We start from the raw sequence: 23,935 nt of genomic DNA on the forward strand, positions 1-23,935 counted from the left end.
GTATTAAATACATCAGTTTAGATATTTCATGCAGCTTAGTGTAAATAATATAAAAAGGAATCATGCTCATTTAAACACACCACATTAATATGTCAGTGTAAATACATCATATTCTATACTAGCAGTAAAAGGCAGGTAATTTATAAATGAACTATCTAAACATCATTTAGAGTTAGAAAAATCATGACTGTAAGTATTTACACTGTAATAGAGAAAGATATGTTACCTTGCTTTCTTTAGGGTTGTTTCCTTTAGTTATAAAATGTCCTGCTTATCTTGTATTTATATTGTTTCAAAGACTGACACATGTGTAAAGCATGAATGCTTTCAAAGAACTTTTTGCCTTACAGAGCAAATAGAAGACAATAATGTTTGTGTTTTTCATATGTCTTTTATCGTTTCTTCTTCTTCTTGTCAGCAGTGCTCCATTCATTTTTTTTCTAAGTGATGCTTAACCCCAAATTGGGAGAAATCCATTTCTTCCACATTATCCAAGGTTTTATTAGCTGAAAGATAAGAAACTGTTGCTTGCAGAGTGTCAAAAGTTTTAGGACCTTCAGTAAAAATATTTTTATTCTTGCAGGGAACAGCAAGTGGACTTTAAGTTGTCTTTTTTCAATTCCTTTATCAGAGGGAGACATTCTTTTCTTGCAGTTATAACTCCAGCAGAATAATCATTATCAAATCTGATTATGTTGTCTTTGTATTTAACTGGAGAAGTTGACCATGCTGTTTTAAAGTAAATTCCTTGTCCTGTGATGAAAAAAACTTTACTATTATTGATCTTGGGTGATTTTTTGATTTGATGGTTGATGAAGCAGCTCTTAAGGATCTGTGGGCTCTTTCAATTCCATAAGAAAGAGCGTCAGGCAATTTTAAAACTTCTGGTAACCAGGTAGTAAGGAAAGTCACCATGTTATCTCCCTCTGTTTTCTCTGGTAGCCCATAGATGTGAAGGTTATTTCATCTGGACCTGTTCTCTAGATCCTCTATTTTATTTTGTAATGAAGCATTTTGTTGTGATAAAAAATGTAGCTGAAGATCTTGTTCTGAGAGTCTGCCCTCAGTATCATTTAAGGATCTCTCTATGTCAGCTACTTGAGACTTCTGTTGCATCATTATTTCTTGTAGTTGCTGTATTTGTTTTGTAGATCTCTCCTCAAAAATGTCCAGTTTGGTATTCATTTTGTCAAATTTCACTGACAAGTCTTGTATAGCATTTAATAAAGACTGTATCTCCTTTTTCATCGTCTGGTCCTGTGTGGTATGCTTAGAAAAGCTCATTTTCAGTAGATTCAGATACTTTCCTTCTTGTTTTTGACAGGAAAAATAATGTTTAAAGCCACATTTTTGCACTGTAGACTTCTAGTGATATTAGTAGAAGTAATTCAACAAAATAGGTTTGTCTACAATATCTAGTTTTTAAAAATTCCTGTCAGAAATATCTTTTGAGTGCAGAGCTGAGAAAAGATGCTGCCAACCAGTCTACATCCTAGCCACACCCCTACTAAAAAAAATAAGCTTATTTTAAAAGGTTTGATTAAGACACCTTTTTCGAGGTTGTATCTGGGTTGGAGGTCTCACCCACTCCAAAGACCAAAAAGCATAAGTAAAAACAGAGTCACTTGGTTCCTGCATCTCTGACAGTTACAGAACTGAGTCGGCACCGTGCTTCTCTGGCACCCTCGACGCAGACCTCTTCGGCACCAGGCTCTGTATCGTCTCCCTCGGTACCGTCTATGATATTCACCCCTTTGGTGCCATCCTTGGATCCGACATTGGCTCCTATGACTGTACCTGCTTCACCACCATCCCTGGCCATGGTGTTGATAGTTTCTTCAGCTCCATCAACTCCTAAAGTTGAATATCTGCCAAGGACTAGATACCCTCCAACTTACAACCCTTTATTGGGGCAGAGGTTTAGCCCCTTTCTAGAAAGACCTGATTCTCCTTCGGCAGCCTCCTTTAGATCCACCAGGAGTTTTTCTGAATTAGACCTAGTGCGGGTTGTGGAGCCAGACAAAATTTTATCTACACCTGAAGACCAGCCCCACTGGTCCAAGCAGTTGATAGTTGTTTCCACGGTCATGGCGGTGGCCACCAAGAGGGAACTGGCAGAAGATAGTTCCACTGTCCATCCTCTGAACAGGGAGTCTCAGGCCATGGACAGACTAGGGAAGTGGACCTATGCTTCAGCAACCTTTGCCATTTGATCTCTGAACTATCTGGCACACTTCACTCATCTCCAAAGAGACCTAATTTCTGAAATGTCTTCCTCTTTGGCAGGGGTACTGCCTGATGAGGTGTGTGACACTGTCACCTCACAGCTAGCTCCCCTTGAATCCATCTCTAACTCCTCGATGCGTTTGAAATATCACACTACCAAGGGGGCAGCTTGAGGTGCCGCATCAAGCATTGTCATGAGATGTAATGCTCGGATGCAGTTGTGTGACTTTGCAGACCCCTTTAAATCTTCCTTCGTCAATGCACCTGTTGACAAATATGCACTTTTTGGACCCAAAGTATGAGACACACTTGCATGAAGTGAGAAAGATGGAAATACCTTGTCTGCTGTGGGCATATGCTTTTCCAACCTCCAGAAATCCTACTCCAGGAACCAGAAGGGAGGAAAAATGTGGTTCAGGAGATCCCAAGGATCTTTTCATTACACTTGTGGTGAGCAATCCCCCCGGGGCAGAGGGGGCAACTCATCTGGAAGTTGCCCCTTTTGGGGTAGAGCGGGTCCGTGTAACCAGGGCACTGGAGATTCTTTCTCTGGCAGACCCTACCAGCGCTCCTGAGCAGCGGCCTGATTGTTTTCCTCTGGAAGCAGTCGGGGGTCATTTTTCTCTGCACCTACCAGCCTGGCAACTTATTACTACAGATGTTTGGGTGCTGAGAATAATATCCAGAGGCTACCAAATACCATTCAATTTAACTCCCAGACCTGTCAAACGAATCCCTGATGTACCACCCAATTAGAGGGAATTAGCATTCTTAGAAATAGAAAAGCTGCTAAGAAAAAGAGTCATCCAACCAGTCTCACCAGACCAGATAGGATCCGGGTTTTACTCGAGGTTCATTTTAGTGCCAAAAAAGACAGGGGACTGGAGACCAATCCTGGATTTCAGCCTACTGAACAAATTTATCAAACCTCAAAAATTCCGGATGGTCATGGTACAGTCCATTCTTTCCTTCCTAGGGAGGGACAACTGGATGTGCTCTGTAGACCTCCAGGATGCATACTACCACATAAAGATGGATCACTGCTCCAAGAGGTTTCTCCTCTTCCAGCTGGGAGCCAATCACTACCAGTTCAGGGCACTGTCATTTGGTCTCTCGAGAGCCCACCGAGTGTTCACCAAATGTTTGGCAGTTGTGGTAGCTCATATTTGACTACAAAGATTCCAGGTGTTTCTGTATCTAAACGATTGGCTCCTTACCGCTCTGACCAGGAATCTCCTAGTCTGCAGTTTCTCTTACACTCAAGGTCTCGCTCTCCACTTGGGGATTACAATCAACAAAGACAAATCTCAAATGTCCCCAAGAAATACACTGGAATTTATTGGGGCAGTCTTTGACACAACATCCTGTCAAGCTTTTCTCCCCCCTCACAGGCTTTCAAAAATAAGACACCAAATCCAAGACCTTCTTCCTCAGACCTATGTACCAGCATGCCTTGTACTGCAACTCTTAGGCTCCATGGTGGCTGCCATTACATTAGTACCACTGGCAAGGCTGCACATGAGAATTCTGCAGTGGCTCGTTTCTGCACAATGGTCATTTTTAACTCACCCACTCGACCACATGATATGTCTTACAAACCATTGCAAGGAAGAAATGCTATGGTGGATGAAGCCACAAATGAATCTTTGGTATCGACCATTCTGTCTTCCCCAGCCCATGGCCACGGTGACCACGGATGCTTCACTATTAGGGTAGGGAAGGGGCATTTCCAGGGAAAGATGGTCCAAGGCACCTGGTCCCCCATGGAGGCCAATTTGCACATAAATGTCCTGGAACTGAGGGCAGTTCTCTTAGCATTGCAAGTATTCCATCCATCCCTACCTTCTGGGACCATTGCAATTCAGTCAGACAACATGTCAGTTGTCTAGTATATCAACAAGCAAGGCAGAACCAGTCTTACCCCCTGTGTTGGGAAGCCATGAAGATTTGGCACTGGGCGATAGCTTCCAACTGCTTTCTTATAGCAACACACATTCCTGGGAGTTCCAACCTTATTGCAGTCAATCTGAGCAGGAACATCCTGATGCCTCATGAGTGCTCCCTCAACCCTATAACATCGGATTGGATCTTCCGACACTGGGGCAAGCCTTACTGCGATCTGTTTGCTTCCCCCTAAACAACAAATGCAGAAGTTACTTTGCCCTGATCCCCCCTCAGAGGGAACCCCTGAGGGATGCTCTAATGCACAATTGGCCCCCGGGTCTTTTGTATGCCTTTCCCCCGTTTCCCCTCATTCCCAAGTTTCTCCAGAAAGCTTGGAGTTTGGGAAGCAAAGTGATCCTCATTGCCCCCTATTGGCCCCATCAAGTCTGGTTCCCATTTCTATGGCCTCATCTGATTCACAGCCCATGGATCCTGAATCATTCCCAAGACCTGTTATCTCATCCTCAGGGACTGAATCATCCAAATCTCCACAGTCTCAAGCTCACAGTCATGGCTCTGCTCCTCCTCCTTTCTCACTATTTCTGCCTGTCTTCCTTTTGGACTTGTGAACCTACTTTACATTCACATTACTTTCATTTTCCCCTCCCACAATGCCTTGCAGCATTAAAAATTTAAAATCTTGAAATAGCTGCAAAAACGGAACAAGTAGTACTGTCTGTTCTTATCTTTCTTCTCTTGTCTTATCTTTTATATCCAAACGTACACCACAGCGGCGCTCTGCACAGCTCTGCACAGCGGCATCTGTAATTGTAAATACAGATTTATTTTTGGTGTTTTATCTTTTCATTTTATTTTTACTCTCTAGCACAACTCACTGGTTGTGTACGAGGCTATTTAAATTATCTCTAGTGGCGATAGATGCCTTCACAGCGGCATATATAATTCCAAATGTATTTCACTTCTTTTGATGTTAACTATTGTATTCTGTATGATACATTGTCTTTGCTTGTTTTAAAATAGCTTGTTTGATCTTGCAACATGCTCACCTAGGCTTGTAAATGTTATCTCAGACTGTTTAGCATTGTTATCATAAGTTTTCCTCAAGCTTACTTATAGTTACTGTTGTACTTGGTCTGTAGATGTCATTGCAAACTGTTTAGCTATGTTATCATTTATTTTCCTTAACTGACTTATAGTTACTGTTGTACAGTGGCCGTACAATTACATTTACATGTAGTAGAGGCTGACTAGCCTGCCCAGGTCTATAACTGTAGGGCCCTTTACTTTACCCACTAGGACCCTATTTTTGTTCTCTTAATCTAAAGGGTACCTATTGCCCCCCCCTGCTTTCGGGCCACGCTAAGTCAGCTGCTATATTTCCTCTATGTGCACTGCTAATATAACGCCTGGGAGAGGACCTGTTGGTCGAGTAATCAGCTATGTAATAACCCTCCACTGTTGCGACTGCTGTTCATTCTAGCTTAGTTAGTTAATTTGCTGCCTTGGTACTTTGTTAGCCTTTGGCCACTTTACTACCTTTATAGGACATAACCTGTCACCTCTAATCTCTTCTGCAAGAGTTGCACAGATGTTGAATTGTTGGAATATTGACTTTTAGTTATGCTAATTGTATGTTAACGGCTTATTTTACCACCAGCACTGCTGCTATTATAAGTTTCTTACACTGCTGCTGAACTTTTTTTCAACTGAACCACTTTTGATATTCATGTATTTCTGTTTGCAATATTGTGTATTATATGGAGAACTCTGCTACTATTTTGCTGATCCTACTGCTTGTCTACCCCTATACCCTCTCCTAACTTGCTAACTTGCTAACAGTACCTGTTGCCTTTGTTTTCCGTATCTGCCTTACCTACATCTCTTACCTGCCACTGCCTAACCATTAATAACCCTTAGTATAACCTGACTCCTATTGTCAAGTTTCCTTCCCATCCTCTGATCTCTCTATCTCTCTGACCTCCATTAATGTGTTAAAGTTTGTACCACCTCCACTCTCACACTTACCTGATCCTTCTATTCTCTGTTTTTAAACTTTTTTCCAGGTTGTTACCCCAGCCCAATTCAGAACTGATGTCTAAGAGCTGTTGTGCCCTTCCACAGACTCCTGAATCATCTGTTACCACTGGGCCATGCTCAGCCCTCCCAGTAACAGGCACACTATTAAAAGTTTTGTATGGTCACCCTAAACTACTATGTATCTGTGTAAAATGTTGTATATCTAGTTACTGTACACCACTGAGCTGTGCTGACTTCACATATTTCCCCTCACTATTCCCTGCTCCTGCTTCTATACCCACTTCCTCTCACCCCTTCTCTGCTCTTGAGCTACTTTACTGATTTACTAAAGCCACCCTTATCTCTTACAAGCTTCCCGGTTTCCATTTCTCTTCACTTCACTTTTTCTAATCCTGCCCCACTACTACTCTCTCACCTGGTCTTCTACTATATCTAGTCTCTTGCAGAAGTACTTACTCTTCTGGGCAGCTCTGATTGTTATTTTTGTCTTGTGGTGCCCTGCGTCATGGCTCAACCCACTCTTTTCGGCCTTGCTATGCTCAGGCTCACTCCACTCCCCTACCCTACCCCCATTCCAACCCACCCCCACATCAGTTTCCTTTATACCTAGCCTCTTTTACTCCACTCCCCAAAGCACTTACTAACTCCCTCATCCACCACCAATTAGATCCCTACCTATCCCAGCCTTGTCCCTCCCACTATCCAAATCTTTACAACTTGCACTTCCCACCCACTCTCAACACTCACATTCCTCCCCTCCCCCATACTCACTTCAACTCATTCCTCCTCACTAACTCACACAATCTTTCTCCACTTCGTACTATGCACACAACACCATGTTTAGCCTACATCCCTTATACTTAATTTTACCCACTCTTTTTCTTTCCCTACTCCACCTCACCTCCTACCACATTCAACTAAATTTACATCCAAACTCACCTACATCCTCCTACCCTGCTAGTACCTTTACCCCACTACTCCTCTCCAATAACACCTACTCTCTTCTCCCTTACTGAACAGTCTCTACCTAAAATAAAACTCCTACTCATTTCCTCTTCACATTATAAACCCAAACAATTGTAAACTCAACAAATACAAAATCTTAACAATAGTTCCTATCTATATACCCCCAGGTGACAACATACCCCTTCTAGAAGAAATTCTACACTGGTTGGCTAACAACATACCTAACCAAACTATCATTCTCTGAGATGTTAATATTAACTGGCTTGAGGTCTCCTCAAACTCCTCAACCACCAGCATTCATCTTCATGGTTTCACCCAGCTCAGCTCTTCTCCTACTTATATCCACAAACCTACAAACTCTAGTTCCATCCTCGGCTAGATTCTTGTTTCTTCTCCTAACCTCTATCAGCACCCTGAATCCCCCCCAGACTCTATTAGTGATCACTCACCAATACAAGTCCTAAGGTCCTCCTTTCACCTCCCCAGACCTCACAAATTTAAAGAATGTCATAATCTAACAAACTACAATCCAGAGATTCTCAACAATCATCTCTTCTCAATTGACTGTTCCTTCCTCTTCCACCTCCCTTTAGATGAAGCCATTCCCCAATTCAACGCTACCTTCCTAAACATCCTAAACTCTTTAGCACCCTTCAGAATAGTTAGAATCAAATCTCGCTACTCACCTTGGCTCACCCAGTCAATCTTTTCTGCTATCCACAACAGAGACTTGCCTGGAAACGTTGGATAAAAACAAAATCACTCACTTATTTCCACAAATATAGGGAACTCCATAACCTGGCCAAGAAAACCATAAACATGGACAAGAAAAAACTTCTACCATAGCTCCCTATCCACACATTCTAGAAAGCCCAAAAAATTTTGGAATTCTGTCCACCAAATTCTCCACCCTGGCAACCCTTCTACACCTAACCCCTTCCCCCAATAAAACTCCCCAAGAAACTCAAACACCTTCGATACTTACTTCACTGACACCATTAGCAAGCTTATGCCATCCTCCTACCCAACAAATCACTCTCCTCCCACCACCAACCTACCACAACACTGCTTTTTCTCACTAAATCCTATCCGCACTTGCTATATTAAAAGCCTACTACACAAAATGAAAGTATGTTCCCCATCTGCTGACAACCTGCCTTCTGCCTTTCATAAAGATGCTGCCATCTCCCTAGCATATCCAGTTTCCATCCTCATAAATTGCACAATCTCTTACTCTACTGTGCCAACTCTTTGGAAGAAATTTTACACTATACATAGTCACAAAGGAGGAAACTCTGTAGAACTGTCTAACTATCACCCTATTGCCATACTCTCTTTCCTGTCCAAAATTCTTGAGCACTATGGGCATAAGCAACTTGTTTCTTATGTCTGTCAAGAAAATCTTATCACCCCTACCCAGCACGGTTTCCGTCCTCATCACAGCACTACAACCACTCTCATCACCTTTACTAAATCCATCTCCCTAGCCAGAGACAATAATAAGCTGGTGTTCTGCCTATTCCTAGATCTCTCTAAAGCCTTTGACACTGTTCTGCCACCCCATCCTACTCCCTAAACTGGCCCAACTTAATCTCTCCCCTACAACTATATCTTGGTTTGCAAGCTTCCTCTCTAACAGACAGCAATCCATCAGATGGCTCACTAGTCAATCACCTTTTCTCCTCATAAAAATGGGTGGCTCTATTCCTGGTCCTCTTCTCTTTAACATCCTTACTAACCAGCTACACAGATCCTGCCCTCAGTCTTCCCTTATACAGTATACTGAACCCCAAAAAGATAAAGCTCCTCCTCTTTCTACCCAAATCTCTCAACCATCTTAAAGCCTATTTCTCTTCCCTTAATAACACTTCTATTTCACCTGATGGAGTAATCATTGATGACCAACTTAAATTCGACCTCCGTGTACTTCACTGTATAAAGAAAACCCACCAAAAACATGGCCTACTCTATAGAAACCAAATGTTCCTTACTCCCAACTCCAGAATTTCACTTTCGCAGGCTTTTCTCCTTCCTAACCTCTTCTACTGCTCTCATATCCTTACTATCCTACAGTCATCTCTGTTATCTAAACTGGAAAATACTTATAACAAAGTTGCAAGGTTTGCAGCTAACATGCCACCTAAATCTCACTACTGTCATGCTCTTCAAACACTAAATTGGTTAGAATTTCCCAACCACCTGTTACTGACTCAACTACTTATCATCCACTCTATACTAAACAAACCATCCTTCTGCCCCAGCATGTCCTGTCTCATCTCCCTCTATAACCCATTACACTTCCTTAGGGGCTCTGACCAAGGGCGCTTACAAGTTTACAAACCCAAAAATATCACTAGGACAAAACCTCTGCAGCTACCTTCCAGCACTAGCATGGAATAAGCTTCCCATGTCCCTTAGAAATATCACCCATGCACATGTCTTCAAGACAGTCCTCAAAAATCAGTTAATTAGTGTCTGGAAATGTAACTGCAATCCCCCCACTTAATTTCCCTTCACTTTTCCATTCCTCATTTCTCACCCCCCTCACTATCCACCTTTCCCTCTCCCAATTACCCACTATCTACTCTAATTCTCTGCTTAGTACAACTTTTATTATCTACTTCTCACCATAGCCTTGCCAACTCCTGCCCCCTATACTATTGATACTATCTCTCTCTCTCGTATCCCCTTCTTCTGTAATCCTCCCTAGCACTGTCTTATGTTTACCTCCCATCTAAGTATCTAACACTTGATTCCTACATATGTCTCTTCCCCCAGATCTCTCCTTGTTCTTAATAACCACCTCAATACTCACTTCTAATTTTCTTTTGCCCCACTTACAGAGTTCTTTAAATATGCTCTAAATTGTTCTTCTGTTTAAATTACTATTTATACTTCTTACAATACTTATTTTTTCTCAAAACAGTACTGAGCATTTTACCATTTGTAAAATTTAAAACTGAAAACTTATTATTATTTGTATAATTTTTGTTCTTTAGAGCTTTTCTCCCCAGGCCTCCGCTGAAAAAGGGCACAAGCTCAGATGGACTAACCTGGTCAACAAATGTTAAATAAATAAATATATCAGATTTAAATGCATTATTTCTGCCTAGAACACAGAATTCTGTAGAAGCGTGGCATTGGGGATTAAATTATTTACAAGGTTCTCATCCAACTGACTTATCTGTGTTAATCACTGCTCCTGTTAGAGAACAAAACAGGGTGGATGAACTTAGATTTATGTATGCCTGCAGGTTGCCCTCCATCTCTAAAAAAATCCAAATTGTTGCTCCGACACACTCAGTTTGAGTCAGTTTTGAAGAACAAGTGCAGTTTAAATTCTGTAAATTCCTTAAAGTGATTGCTAGAGCACTAAAGATGTGAAGTTCTATATAACATTGTTAAATGGAGTTTTTATTTTTAAGCACAAAATCATCACAGTTTGCTTATGTCGTGGTGTACAGTTTGCATATGTGCTTGATTTGGAGTTATCACACATTCACTTATTTGGTGCATATGCAAGGTTTAGGTGAGAAATGTAACTTCTACACCAAAATTTTGATGTTTTGAATGTTCAATGTTTTGATACTTGAAAATATACACTTTTGATATTTTGGAATTTCATGTATATAGTCTCGCTGTTTTAAAATTCAACATTATAGTTTTTAGATAACTAAAAGTAGATTTTATTTATATATATATATATATATATATATATATATATATATATATATAGATATATATATATATATATATATATATATATATATATATATATATATCTGGTTCTACTATAGGCACTCAAGGCCCAAACACTCAAAAACCACCAGTGTCTCCAAGCCAGGGACTCAAGCATGTTATAGCTCACATAGGCTGCTGCTGCTTATGTCTGAACTTTGAAATTAGTTTTAGGTGAGCAGTCATGGAAGAAGGAGCGGAAGTTTAAGATTAGGGAGCGAGAATGGAGTTTTAGGATTAGGGAGTGGGAATGGAGTTTTAAGTTTAGGGACTGTAAAGGGAGACTGTGTTAAGGAGCGCTCAGAGAATTTAGGTTTGGGAGAGTTGGATTTTTGGTTTAGGGAGTGATCATAGACTTTGGCTTAAGGAGGAAAGAATGGAATTTTGAGCTAAGGGAGTGAGGACTTGGGTTGGGAACTGGGTGGGAGTTTTAAGGGTTAGACTTAGAACTCTGGTAAGGATATGCAGTTTATAGGGTTGAGTGCTGGGAGGGCTACATAGAAATAAGAGATGGGGATAGTGGAAGTTGCAGCACTTGCTTTTTCAAGTGAGTGGCAGCAAGTAAGCGTGTTGCAAGCTACTAGCATGTAAGCAGCTGTAGTAGTCACTATAAAAATGTTTACATCAAAAATATCAACATTGACAAGAAGCTATGCATGCATGTACTGAGAAACAGCCTTAGTGCATGCAATAGTAAAAGGTAAAAAAATAAATAATAATAAAAACATTGTTTTTTTCCCCATATGAGGGGCTGCACCTCACCCTCCCCCCCCCGTTAATTCTATATACTAACACAGAAATCAGACAATCACAGGATATGGACATATTCCCTAACCCTGAGAATCATGCAATCTCAGACACCAGTCAGTGACCTGCTTAGTTGATCATAAACAGTCAACTAAATAACTGTCAACCAAAAACACTCTTAAATTTTAGGAAGGAACCAATGTATAATATATATATATATATATATATATATATATATATATATATATATATATATATATATATATATATCATATTTTCAGTTCATTGACATTCCAAACAACAACAAAAAAAGGTCAACAATGGAATATTGAAAATGTAATACTTTTGCTCTGAGACATTACCTCATTGCATGCAAATTAAAAACAATTTTTTTTTTGCAAGGGGGCAAGACCACCCTACACCCCCTGCTAATTAAATATAACAATTAAATCTATCAATTCCAAGATTGCATAATACAAAGGAAAGAGTATATTCCACAGTTCAGAAAATGAATTTGAACGCAGACAAATGAACAGTACTACAGTACATTTGTGAATTAAATTTGTCATGCTGTTGTCCATTTGTCTGTGTTTGAATTCATTTTCTGAGTTTTGTTTTATTTATTCAAATAGTGTGGATTTCTGGAGAGGTTTTGGAGCATATTCCACAACCACAGAATCACACCGATCTCATACAAATTGAACAGCTTTTCAAATGATCAAATTAAACAGGCAGGAAAGCTGTCATCGAAACCACAGTTGAGCAACTTAGCATGTGTGTGCGTGTGTGTGTGTGTGTGTGTGTGTGTGTGTGTGTGTGTGTGTGTGTGTGTGTGTGTGTGTGTGTGTGTGTGTTTTAAGCTGAAATTGAGAGAAAGCAAATTTTCTATTTCTTTTTGTGAAGCCTAGCAGAAATTAATTATCTGGTTTGTCAGAAGAACTGGAAATAGTACTTTTCTTTAAGTTAACAAACAACAGCAGTTCAAGGTTTTCTTAAGAAAACTGCCAGATTAGACTTCCTTATGAATAAATCTGATTTTCTACAGCTCATCCTCCTTGCTTTTGTTGTATTTGTAAGTCCAGTGGTTCTTAGTTGTCAGCCCTTATGTTAATATAATGTCAGAAGCCCCTCTTACTTCTATAGGATTCACTTCTATTAGTGATCCTGACAAGTTCATACTTTGAAGGCATGCCCTTAAAATAATTCAGCTTTACTTCCCATCCCATTTTATTCTTATATCCACAAGTTACATCACCCAATACCTAAACATTGAAACTTATTTCCCAGCTCATGTTTAACATCTGAATTTTATATCAGTACAAAGTAAAGTTGCTGTGAGCAGAATAAGTAAAATACATACTTTGTTTTAAAAAGTAAACGTTACACAAAATTTACCAGTTAAGTAACCTTTTTGATAAAACTTAACTATGCTTTGATTAGTACTACTTAGAATTGCTTGTGTTAAATATTAAATATCTTCCTTTACATTATGTATGGAGGTACTACATGGCCTTTTAAGACTTGATAGATGAAGGTTATATTGGATAACCAAAGGACTGGCTCATATTCACATAAAAGCACTTTTTGTTGAGATTAAAAGTCTATGACAAGCCTAAAGTCTGAGCAGCACCACCACCCTATGACAATACATTCAGACTGACTCCTCCCAGTATATGCAGAGGTTCTCAAGAATATATCAAGAACAATTAAGCCCGATAAACCAAGAAACGCAGACATGTACCACATACCTCTATTAAATGATGTATATATTCCTGATCCTTTGAAGTAAAATCCCAGAGTTTATGAAAATGTGTTTACCGTCCTAAGTGTTACAATCAAATAAAAGCTGGCTGGTTTGCCTTAAAAGGCTTGAAGACTAAAATTACAAATGTATTGTAAAACAGGCAGATAAAGTTGTGAATATTATCATGCTGGACAGATGAAAATATGTGCAGATATAACATAGATTATTAAGTACTACCGATTATGGACTGATAAAATGTTCCCCAAGGGATGAATATAATGCTGTTTTCCTTTACACTTATTAAGAAAACAGGGTTATGGTGTTTTTTTTTTGATAGTGTCAGATCTGAAAACATTTTATATAAAATTTTCACAAGACCCAGGGGGAGTTGTCGACAACCTGCATGGTATGCAAAGCCTTGTGAATGTTTCAAGGACTCTGCAAGGGTGTCCTAGTTCATAATGCCCTTGCTGGTTACTGGTGCATCTCTGACTTACTGACATACCTGTCAACCTCTTAGAGCAAGAAATCTGGACAAGATCATAAACAATGGGATGAAAAGAATAAAAATATAGATAATTTTTTTTAATTATTGCTCTTAAAGAGATCTGAACTTTGCTGTGCCTCCTGGTGGTCCAGTTTTTAAGCTTTTGTTGGTTATGAAACTTAGATTGTTGATAGAATAACAGGTTTAGCAAGAATTTTCTGAAGGATAAACAATGTGAATTTCAGTCCTCAGTAATTTGGAAGTGATTTGTCAGAAAACCACAATTTTATGAGAAACGTGCCATAATATGAGGCAGAAATCTGGATATTCTGTGAAAATCTGTACAGTTGAGAGGTATGCCCACTGAACAGCAAGACATTTGGCCCTGCATCCAAGTGTGGTAGTCAAAGGGTGGACCCTGTGCTAATTAGATCCATTAGCATCCTGATGCACTATTCAGAAGGGTACATGGTATAATAGGGTGATTCATAGATACCCATACTAGGTACTACACACAATGCATCAATGAAAACAGCTGTTTAGTCATGTGCACCTGTGCATTTCAGTGTTAGAAAATATGTGCAGGATGAGGGAGAGCGGCTAATCCATAGAAGTAATGCACTGAAGTGTGAGTGTGTGTGGGTATCAGGTGTGTGTGTGTGTGTGTTATAGTTTGTGAGTGGATTCTGTTAGTGTATGTGTGTCAGTACTTATTGTGTGTGTGTGTGTGTGTGTGTGTGTGTGTGTGTGTGTGTGTGTGTGTGGTGTCATATGGTGTGTTTAGGAATAGCTTGTGAGTGAATTCTGTCAGTGTATGTGTGTCTGTTTATTCTGAGCGTCTACACTCACACACATGTGTGTATGTATATATATATATATATATATATATATACATACATATATATATATATATATGTATATGTATATATATATATATATATATATATATATATATATATATATATATATATATATATATATATATATATATATATATATATATATATATATATATATATATAAACATAAAAAAATATTGTCAGAGTAATCACAACCGTAGCTGCTATAATAAACAACAGTCTTTTATTAACACAGTTATTGAGTGCTTTCGTCTCAGTAAAGAGCGACTTCATCAGAATAACAAGAAAGCCATAAAAAAGGCAGTTTAAATACTGAGCATCAGTTACAGTTCCACCAATAAAATGTTAGACATTGTTTGAATACATCACACTTTAATTAATTGTTTAAAAAAACCTGGCTAGGATCAGCACAAAACAACTTTTTTCAACATAAATAATATAATATAATAAAAAATGTATATTTGTTAAGTATATATACCCAAAATTTTAAAAGTATATATTCCTTAAAGTTTGCTATACTTCACTTGCTTTTTCATGTAACATTGAAACAATAGAAATTGCATCATTCAAGTCTGGGGGGAACATCACAGCCAACTTAAGCTGCCATTCTGTTTCTTTTTTCTTTAAAGTGTTTTTCTCATCTTATATATAACACACACACACACAGATATATATATATGTATATATATATATATATATATATATATATATATATATATATATATGTGGGTCTACTTTTGTTTATCGAAAAATCACTTTTTCAAAATACAGAAAGCCGAACCCATTTTAGCGAAAGTGCACTTAAACAAAAGTGCACTTTTGCGAACACCGAGTCACCAAATTGGAAAAAAAAAAGAAATGAACTAAAACTAAAAACACATTTTTGTAGGGGGCAAGCCCCCCTGCACTGCCCACAGCCCCACAACTTATATATACTAACTCAGAGATCACACTACAGTGGGAAAAAGGATATATTTCCTTACCCCCACAGTACCGTGCTTCGGTGAATCAAGGTTTACCAAACTGCACTTTAGTTTAAGTGCAGTTTTGCTAAGATGGGTTCGGCTTTCTGTTTTTCAAAAAAGGGATTTTTCGATAAACAGAAGTAGACCCATATATATATATATATATATATATATATATATATATATATATATATATATACACACGTGTGTGTGTGTGTGTTTTTGTCTATGTGTGGTGGATGACTGCTGACTGATGTGACCTGTACCTGGTATAGATGAGGAGATCAAAGATGCAGAGTGTGAAAGCACTGGATGTGTGTGTGTGTGTGTGTGTGTGTGTGTGTGTGTGTGTGTGTGTGTGTGTGTGTGTGTGTGTGTGTGTGTGTGTGTGTGTGTGTGTGTGTACGTATGTATGTATGTATGAGTGACTCAGTGTCAATGGCTGGTATATGACTGTATGTCTGTGTTGGTTTCTACTACTGAGCAGGGGAGATTAAGTAGAGCAGAACAGAGCTGTGACTGATACCAGAGCTATTCTGTCCAGTCTCCCCTGTCTGAAAGCAGAGGTAAATACAGTATGCAAGCTGTATGCATGCATGCCACTGACTGTTGCTGTGTGTGTGCATGTGTATGCGTGTGTGTGTGTGTGTGTGTGTGTGTGTGTGTGTGTGTGTGTGTGTGTGTGTGTTTCCACAGTTTATACCCTGCCTGCACAGAGCTCTACAGCACTCAGGTTTTAGTTAAAAACAATTTACTTTTAAACTATAGCAAACTGTTTGCTACAATGTAGCAAGCAGTTGCTACAGTTTAGACCACACGTGGAGTACTACAGCACTCAGGTTTGACCACAACTGCAATACTGGCTTTTAAAAGCTGGTGTTATATTAAACATTGATTGGGATCAGTTGATCACACCCCCCAACACTTTACACCCAGGGCTGTTTGCCCTGTCACCCCCTCCTAGCTGTGCTATTGCTGGAGACAACAGGGGATAAAATGGAGTTGCATGTATCTGCTAAGATATTAGCTATTTCCTCATGGTCGGAGTGGGTGATGCATTAGAGACAAGCTTGGAGAGATCTTAGGTATTATATTTGAGTTTTGTTTTTTTTTTTTGTAATTAAACGATGTTCTGTGGCTATCCTTCATTGTCATAGCAATTTTTAGGCCATACCTAGTTTTGTAGGGTTTGAGATTACTCCTCAGTTCTTTATTAACACTTCTAACATTGATTTTAGCATGTTGAAATGTTGTTCTGTAAGGTTATGAGCTTTTTCTTTTTTGTTGTAAAGTTTACTTTTGGTTATGTCCCACCAGATGGGTTTTGTTTCCTAACTTGACATTATATTTATGGTGAATAGGAGCATAAGCCTCTATGCAAGAGCTGAGCTGGCAATACTTGCTATAGTGTCCTCAGAAGTTGGGAGAATGGAACTGTCATATGACAACTGCAAGCACAAAGACGCTAGCTTTGGAGTAGTCTCTAAATGTGGTTGGGTTAACAATTACCTTATTGGGATCATATGGTGAATATTACAGTGCAGTAATCTGATCTGACAATGAGGGTTTGAGAATGTCTGGGGAGCAGGCATTAGTCATGTTGGTGCCTGTGGTGGGGAAGGGTAATGTATGATCGGGGGAGTTTGCATTAATGAACTCAAGGATGCAGTGTGCATATTTGTTTCTTGAGAATATGTGTGCTAATCAATGGAGGAGTAGTTAAAGTCCTTAAAATGATGATGTTTGGGTCAATGGAGAGGAACTCTAGTTTATTATCATATGCTTTGCGATTTTTGAGTGTCATAGGGCTTTGTAGTGATCAGGATGTGACATGACTTCTTGTTTACAGACAGTAGGATGCAAAGGAGTTTAATTAGAGATGACAGCCTTTCAGATAAAGGCAGTCACCCTACCACCAGTATTACTTCTCTCTGAACTTCTAAGCTTAATTAAGTGGTAGGCGATAAGACTTGGTAAGAAGGAAGTACTAACACTTGCCTGGTTCCAGTGTAGTGTGGACTACAAAGGGACCAGGTTTCAGTGACAACACAAAAATCTGGATTCAGGAAGGTGTTGAAGGAGAGTAATTTCTTCTAGTGTTCAACAGCGCTACACTGATATTAGCAGATTCAAATTTGTATTGACTAAGCTGTTAGCCTGAGTAGACTGGACTAAAAAACTCTATTGTGGGAGTAGAGCAGTGGTCTCCAACCACCGGGCCATGGACTGGTAGTGGGCCATGGATCATTTGGTATCAGGCCACTGGGAATGGAGTGAAAGAAAAAAGTGAATGTGCCTATGTATGTGTATGAGTGCGTTTGTGTCTATGTGTGTGAGTGAATGCATGCGTAAAAGCAGAGTGTATATGTGTATGAAAGGAGAACAGACTGTGTGTGTATGAGAGAAGAGAGTGAGCAGTGAGATCGATCGAGACATTATTTTACAGAGACTAAGCAGTGCTTCTGCTGTTTAGCGACTGTAAAATAAAAGTCAAGGAAACCGAAAAATGTGTGTGTGTGTATGTCTGTCTGCATGTGTGAGTGAATGCATGCATGAAAGCAAAAGAGAGAGCGAGAGAGAGAGAGAGTGTGTGTGTGTGTGTGTGTGTGTGTGTGTGTGTGTGTGTGTGCGCGCACGCGCGCGTGTGTGTGTTTCTGTCTGCGTGTGTGAGTGAATGCGTGCATGAAAGTAGAAGAGTAAGGGTGTGTGTGTGTGTGTGTGTGTGTGTGTGTGTGTGTGTGTGTGTGTGTGTGTGTGTGTGTGTGTGTGTGTGTGTGTGTGTGTGTGTGTGTGAGAGACAGAGAGAGAGAGGAAGAGTGAGAGTGATCCCTGGCAGCAGCAATGAGGTTTGGGTACCTCTTAACCATACCACTCAACCTCTTGCACAATAAATCTGGACAGAGCCACAAATAATAGGGACAGATTTTAAATATTGCTTTTATAAACACAGAACGTCAATAAGGTTATCATTAGATTTATGTACCTCTCGACCATACCACTCAACCTCTTGCACAGTAAATCTGAGTGGACAGAGCCAAATAATAGGGACAGATTTTAAATATTGCTCTTATAAACATAAAATCAGTAAGGTTGCCATTAGGTTTACATACCTCTCGACCATAGTAGATCAATGTTATGCTGTTAAGCAGAATGTATATATATATATATATATATTTTTTTTTGGTAATTATTACCAATTGTCTTTTTATTGTACTTTGGAGCTTTTCTCTTCGGGTCTCAGCAGAAAATGGGCTTCTAGTCCAGTTGAGCCGCCCCGGTAAACAAATGTCAAATAAATAAATAAATGTTATGCACTTTATTATGCACTAGTGATGGCTGGTCCATGGAAAATTGTCTTACATGAAACTGGTCCTTTGTGTAAAAAAGGTTAGAAACCGCTGGAGTAGAGAATGTCTTAGTTTTTATGTGAAGGTCTTGAAAATGTAATTGCTGGCCCCTCTACTGAAACAAGTGGGACTGCCTTCCATCTCTTTTCAAGCTAACAGTTATTAGACCCCCCTCAGAATGACAATGATATCTAAGCCCATTACTGAAGTTAATAATTTTTTGATTGTATTGTGGCATCATTCTCAGTTATAAAACGATACTGCTCAAGACTAGCTTCCTTCCAATCTTAAAGAGACACTAAGTCTGTCTTCATATCATCTGTGGGACCCATTGCAAGTCATTCACAAACCCATGAACATTTACCCTGTTATATTCATGTTCGGATCGAAGGTATATGACAACCCTAGCGAGATGGTGAATTCTCACACCTGTCATGTCATGTATTCACTGCTTTTTGCTGCGATCTGACAGCTTCAAACAACCGGTCTTACGTGACATTTCACTGCAGAAGCAACATACAGAAGTTTTCTAATAAACTGTTTTAGTCTCTTTTAGATATTCTGAAGTGAATGACACAAAACAAAACTACACATATACACCAGACTGAAGCATATGCATGATCTGTTGTAGATCCTTACTGCAAACATTTTAAACTGAAAATGAATATCTTTTTATTCTACTTTACTAAATAATATGTTTCAGCATTCTATCTTTTGATTGTTTAGTTAGCAGAACTATTCACAAAGCATACTGTCTTAATGAACACAATTCCATTTATGGACAGACATTGCATGAGGATAAAGTCACTCAAGTTATAAACATGTAAATGTTTCATTTAGTGAATGAATCAATAAAACTATAATTTTGCATTAAAGTTCTGAAAAGTTCTCATTATGCAATGTGTTGATAAAATACATGCAATCTTTACCTTTTCACAAAGAAAATGTTTACGTGGTCTGTTATCCTGGTCTTGTGGTAAAACATTAAACCCAGTGTGAGCATAATAAATTAAAGTCAACACTTCAGTGCACTGCAATCCTTTTCACAAGAAAGATTTGGTATGCAAGAAAACAGCATTTTTCTTTAGCTGGTGGCATGGTGGAATATTTAAAGTAAAGTACAACAAAAAGTATATATCTATATAAATAAAAAATGTAAATGTTTGTTTGTTCAAAATCTTAAATCTCCGAAAGTTCTTCACCGATTGCTTTGAAATTTTCACACAATGTTGCATTTGAATACTCGTGTGTTTTTATATACCTACTGTTATATAGATGTCACACGTCGCATTCGAATATGCGTGTGTTTTAATATACCTACTATGGATTCTATATATTTGTATACAAATATGCAATTTTATATGTTTTTGTTATAACTTTCTTACTTCTTTCTCAGTGCAATCGATCTGCTTTAGTTCATCCAAATAATACCTCGAAGAAGATCAAACTTAGGTCGTCGTACTCGTGGAGCAGAAGCAGTGCGACGAGTAATTGCAAATCAAACTGAGGAAGAACGGGCATCAGAGAACGAGCAAAACAGACAAAGAATGGCTCAAATACGTGCCAAGGAAGCAGCAGAGCGACGTGCAGCCAGACTTGAGGATGCATGGTTGTGAGCACGGCGATCGCGTTCTGCAGCTTCAGATCTGCTTCGTTCTCCTCGATCGACACCAGTGGATGAAATAAATGCTTGCCTGAAATACTCTACTTTGTGGTGACACATAAAGACGTTAAAATTAACTACAAATATGCGTGTCCAGCTGCAAAATGATCGATCAGCTGAGATATTCTCACATCAATTGCTGGAAATTGGGAACGGAAAGGTGCCGGTTGATCTGACTTCAGGACGAATTTCTTTGCCTCATAACTTCTGCAATTTAGTGACGTCAAAAGAAGAATTGGTTGAAAAAGTATTTCCCAATATTCAAACCAATTATAAGAATCACGAGTGTCTAACTGAACGAGCTATTCTTGCGGCCAAGAACAAAGACGTCTACGAACTTAACAATATTATTCAGTCTAACATTCAAAGCAAGGCAGTCACATACAAGTCCGTCGACACTGTTGTGGAAGCAGATGAAGCGGTTAATTATCCAACAGAATTTTTGAATTCACTCGATCTGCCAGGGATGCCACCGCACATACTGCAATTGAAAATTGGCGTGCCAATTATCATGTTGCGAAATATCAACCAGCCAAAGCTTTGCAACGGCACGTGGCTTGCAGTAAAAAAATTAATGAGCAATATCATAGAAGCAACAAACTTGACAGGACCTTTCAAAGGTGAAGATGCCCTCATTCCCCACATTCCTATGATTCCAAAGGATATGCCATTTCAGTTTAAGAGATTGCAATTCCCAATTCAATTGGCATTTGCAATCACCATCAACAAAGCTCAGGGCCAATCTTTAGAATTGTGCAGTTTAGATCTACACACGGATTGCTTCTCACATGGACAATTATATGTTGCGTGTTCTAGAGTCGGCAAACCAAACAATCTCTATATCTGCACAGACAATGGAACAACAAAAAATATTGTATACCCATAAGCATTGTGAAATTAAACATATTAGAAATGTGTGCTTTCTCTTTTCTTTCTTTTCCATTTAACCAGACTGAGCCACAGCAACGCGTGGCTGGGTACAGCTAGTATATATATACATATATATATATATATATATATGTATATATATATATATATATATATATATATATATATAGATATATATATATATATATAGATAGATATAGATATATATTAACAAATTAATTTTATTTCACATAGTCATCTAGAGATAGGTCATGATAGATGCAAATCAGGTAGAACAGGGTTAGATGTCACAAAAACTTACTTTTTTTATTTTCCTTAAAGCTGGGCAGAAGAACTTTCCCACAGTGTGTGTCTGCACACGTGTGTGTGCACGTGTGTGCCTGCGCGCGCGCGCGTGTGTGTGTGTGTGTGCACGCGCGCACGCGTGTGTGTGTGTGTATCAGGGTTAGGAACCAGTGCAGAATCAATAACAGCAGAGAGGCTGGGTCTCCAAGCTTTAGAATCAGAAGCTGAGCTTCTCTGCATTGCCCCATTCAGTCACAATTTCTCACATTTGCGAGAACAAGTACAGTTTTATATTAGATTGTGTTGACACACTCAGCTGTATGACTAAAAATCCTAACCTAGTTTATTGAGTTGGGTCAGGATCCCTTAATATGACTTGTCTGAGTATTTTATATATGTGGTTACTGGGACTCAAACATCAGGAAAAAGTAAATGGAAAAGGTGCATTGAAGTGTTTAGTGCAACAAGTTGCTCAGTTTGTTTCTTTTCTTTCCTTGTCTGTAAAAATGAAAAACAACCATTTAGCAATGCTAGTTGGCTTAGACTGGAACTAATGTTTTAAATTATATTATCAGAAATTATCATAGGCAAGCAAGATACAGTAGTAATATAAAACAATTGCTATTAATTAACACCAGATATCTGAAATTGATTTGACATGGTTCAAAAAAAAAAGAAAACACTTTGAAGCAAAGTACATCTTTCTCCATCATCAAAGTGTTTCCAAGTAACTGAAACTGATTTCCCCTGAGCTAAGCTGAAGCATTTTTTAAGATTATGACTGCAGGAAAGCAACACCCAGCATTTTATATGTTTTGCGGAAACAACATACAACATTTTACCCTTGATAAAAATTACATTGCCTTGACAAGTGATTTCAGAAATACTGACAAACAAAGCTAGATTTCTATGATTCAATAGAAAAAGATCATCATAGGGAAACAATATGCAGCATTTCGATTGTGCTAAAAGAAGGTACACTGTTTTACTGGGACTGCAGCAAATATTTTAAAATAAGTTGATGAAATAAAAATGCATTATTTTGGTCTGGGTTTAAAAACCCTCAGTTCTTCATCTGGTACTGAGGAAACAATCTGGAGCATTTTGTTTTTGATAAAAAAACCTGTCAGTAACCATTTCTGTTTTAGAGACAATCCTACCCAGTGCTGCAGCACAGAGCTGCTAATGAGACATTCTGAGGGAAGGGAATATGCTAATTAGTCATGTGCCCTCTTTTAGAACTGCCCACCTGAAGGCATTTTACATAGCTGAGTGATCTACAGAATTGCTCAGCTGCATAAATTAACATGGCTGCTCCTCGCTGTTTATGGCAATGAACAAAGCCAAAAGCTCTGTTCATTCATCACTGCAGAGTTAAGTACCAGGGAGTTTAGTGGTCAGGTAGTGTTGGGGGAGTGTGCATGTGTGTATGTAAGCATCAATGTATGTGTGATTGGGAGATCACAGTAGGGAAAACAGTAAGGAGGTAGGTTAGGTGTGTGTGTGTGTGTGTGTGTGTGTGTGTGTGTGTGTGTGTGTGTGTGTGTGTGTGTGTGTGTGTGTGTGTGTGTGTGTGTGTGCGTGTGTGTGTGTGTGTGTGTGTGTGTGTGTGTAGGATAGTGAATGAGAGGGGATGCCTGTGACAACATAATGCATTACTTGCTAGTGCTAAATATGGTAGTTAGGTGCAACTCAGTATGATGTAATTTAGGTAATATGAGGTCTTCCCTCATTGCCGCTAATGTTTCCCTGGATTTGATTATACAGAATCATGGGTATTGGGTTGTTTTGCTACATCCATTTAAGTGAATGCTAGGGTCCTTTCTGAATCCTCAAGTATGATCGTGGGAGACAATGTACAGTATTTTCATTTTGATAAGAAAATCATTACTTCACCGGGACCGGTCCTGTCAGTAGTGCTCACAAACTTCACTGCCACAGAATCACTGTTTAAGCAGTGAGCACTTGGCTAAAAAAATGTTTCACAATCTCTGTCAGAAGCAACAGTAAGCAACTGAAACTACTTTGACATGATTTAGATGAAAGAAAAGGTGATAACAGGAAGAACTGTACAGCA

The 23,935-nt window shown here is 38.9% G+C and overlaps 1 protein-coding gene across 1 annotated transcript in view; it reads left to right on the top strand.

The window, feature by feature from the left end:
- LOC122801321 (cytochrome P450 2D4-like) overlaps nucleotides 1-23,935 on the top strand; it is a 719,831-nt gene that overhangs the window by 690,344 nt on the left and 5,552 nt on the right. The gene's annotated exons all lie outside the window — the stretch shown is intronic.

Source organism: Protopterus annectens, chromosome 1.part0 (genome assembly GCF_019279795.1).
Source record: "Protopterus annectens isolate FY-2018-M chromosome 1.part0, PAN1.0, whole genome shotgun sequence".
NCBI classification, from domain to species: Eukaryota; Metazoa; Chordata; order Ceratodontiformes; family Protopteridae; genus Protopterus; species Protopterus annectens.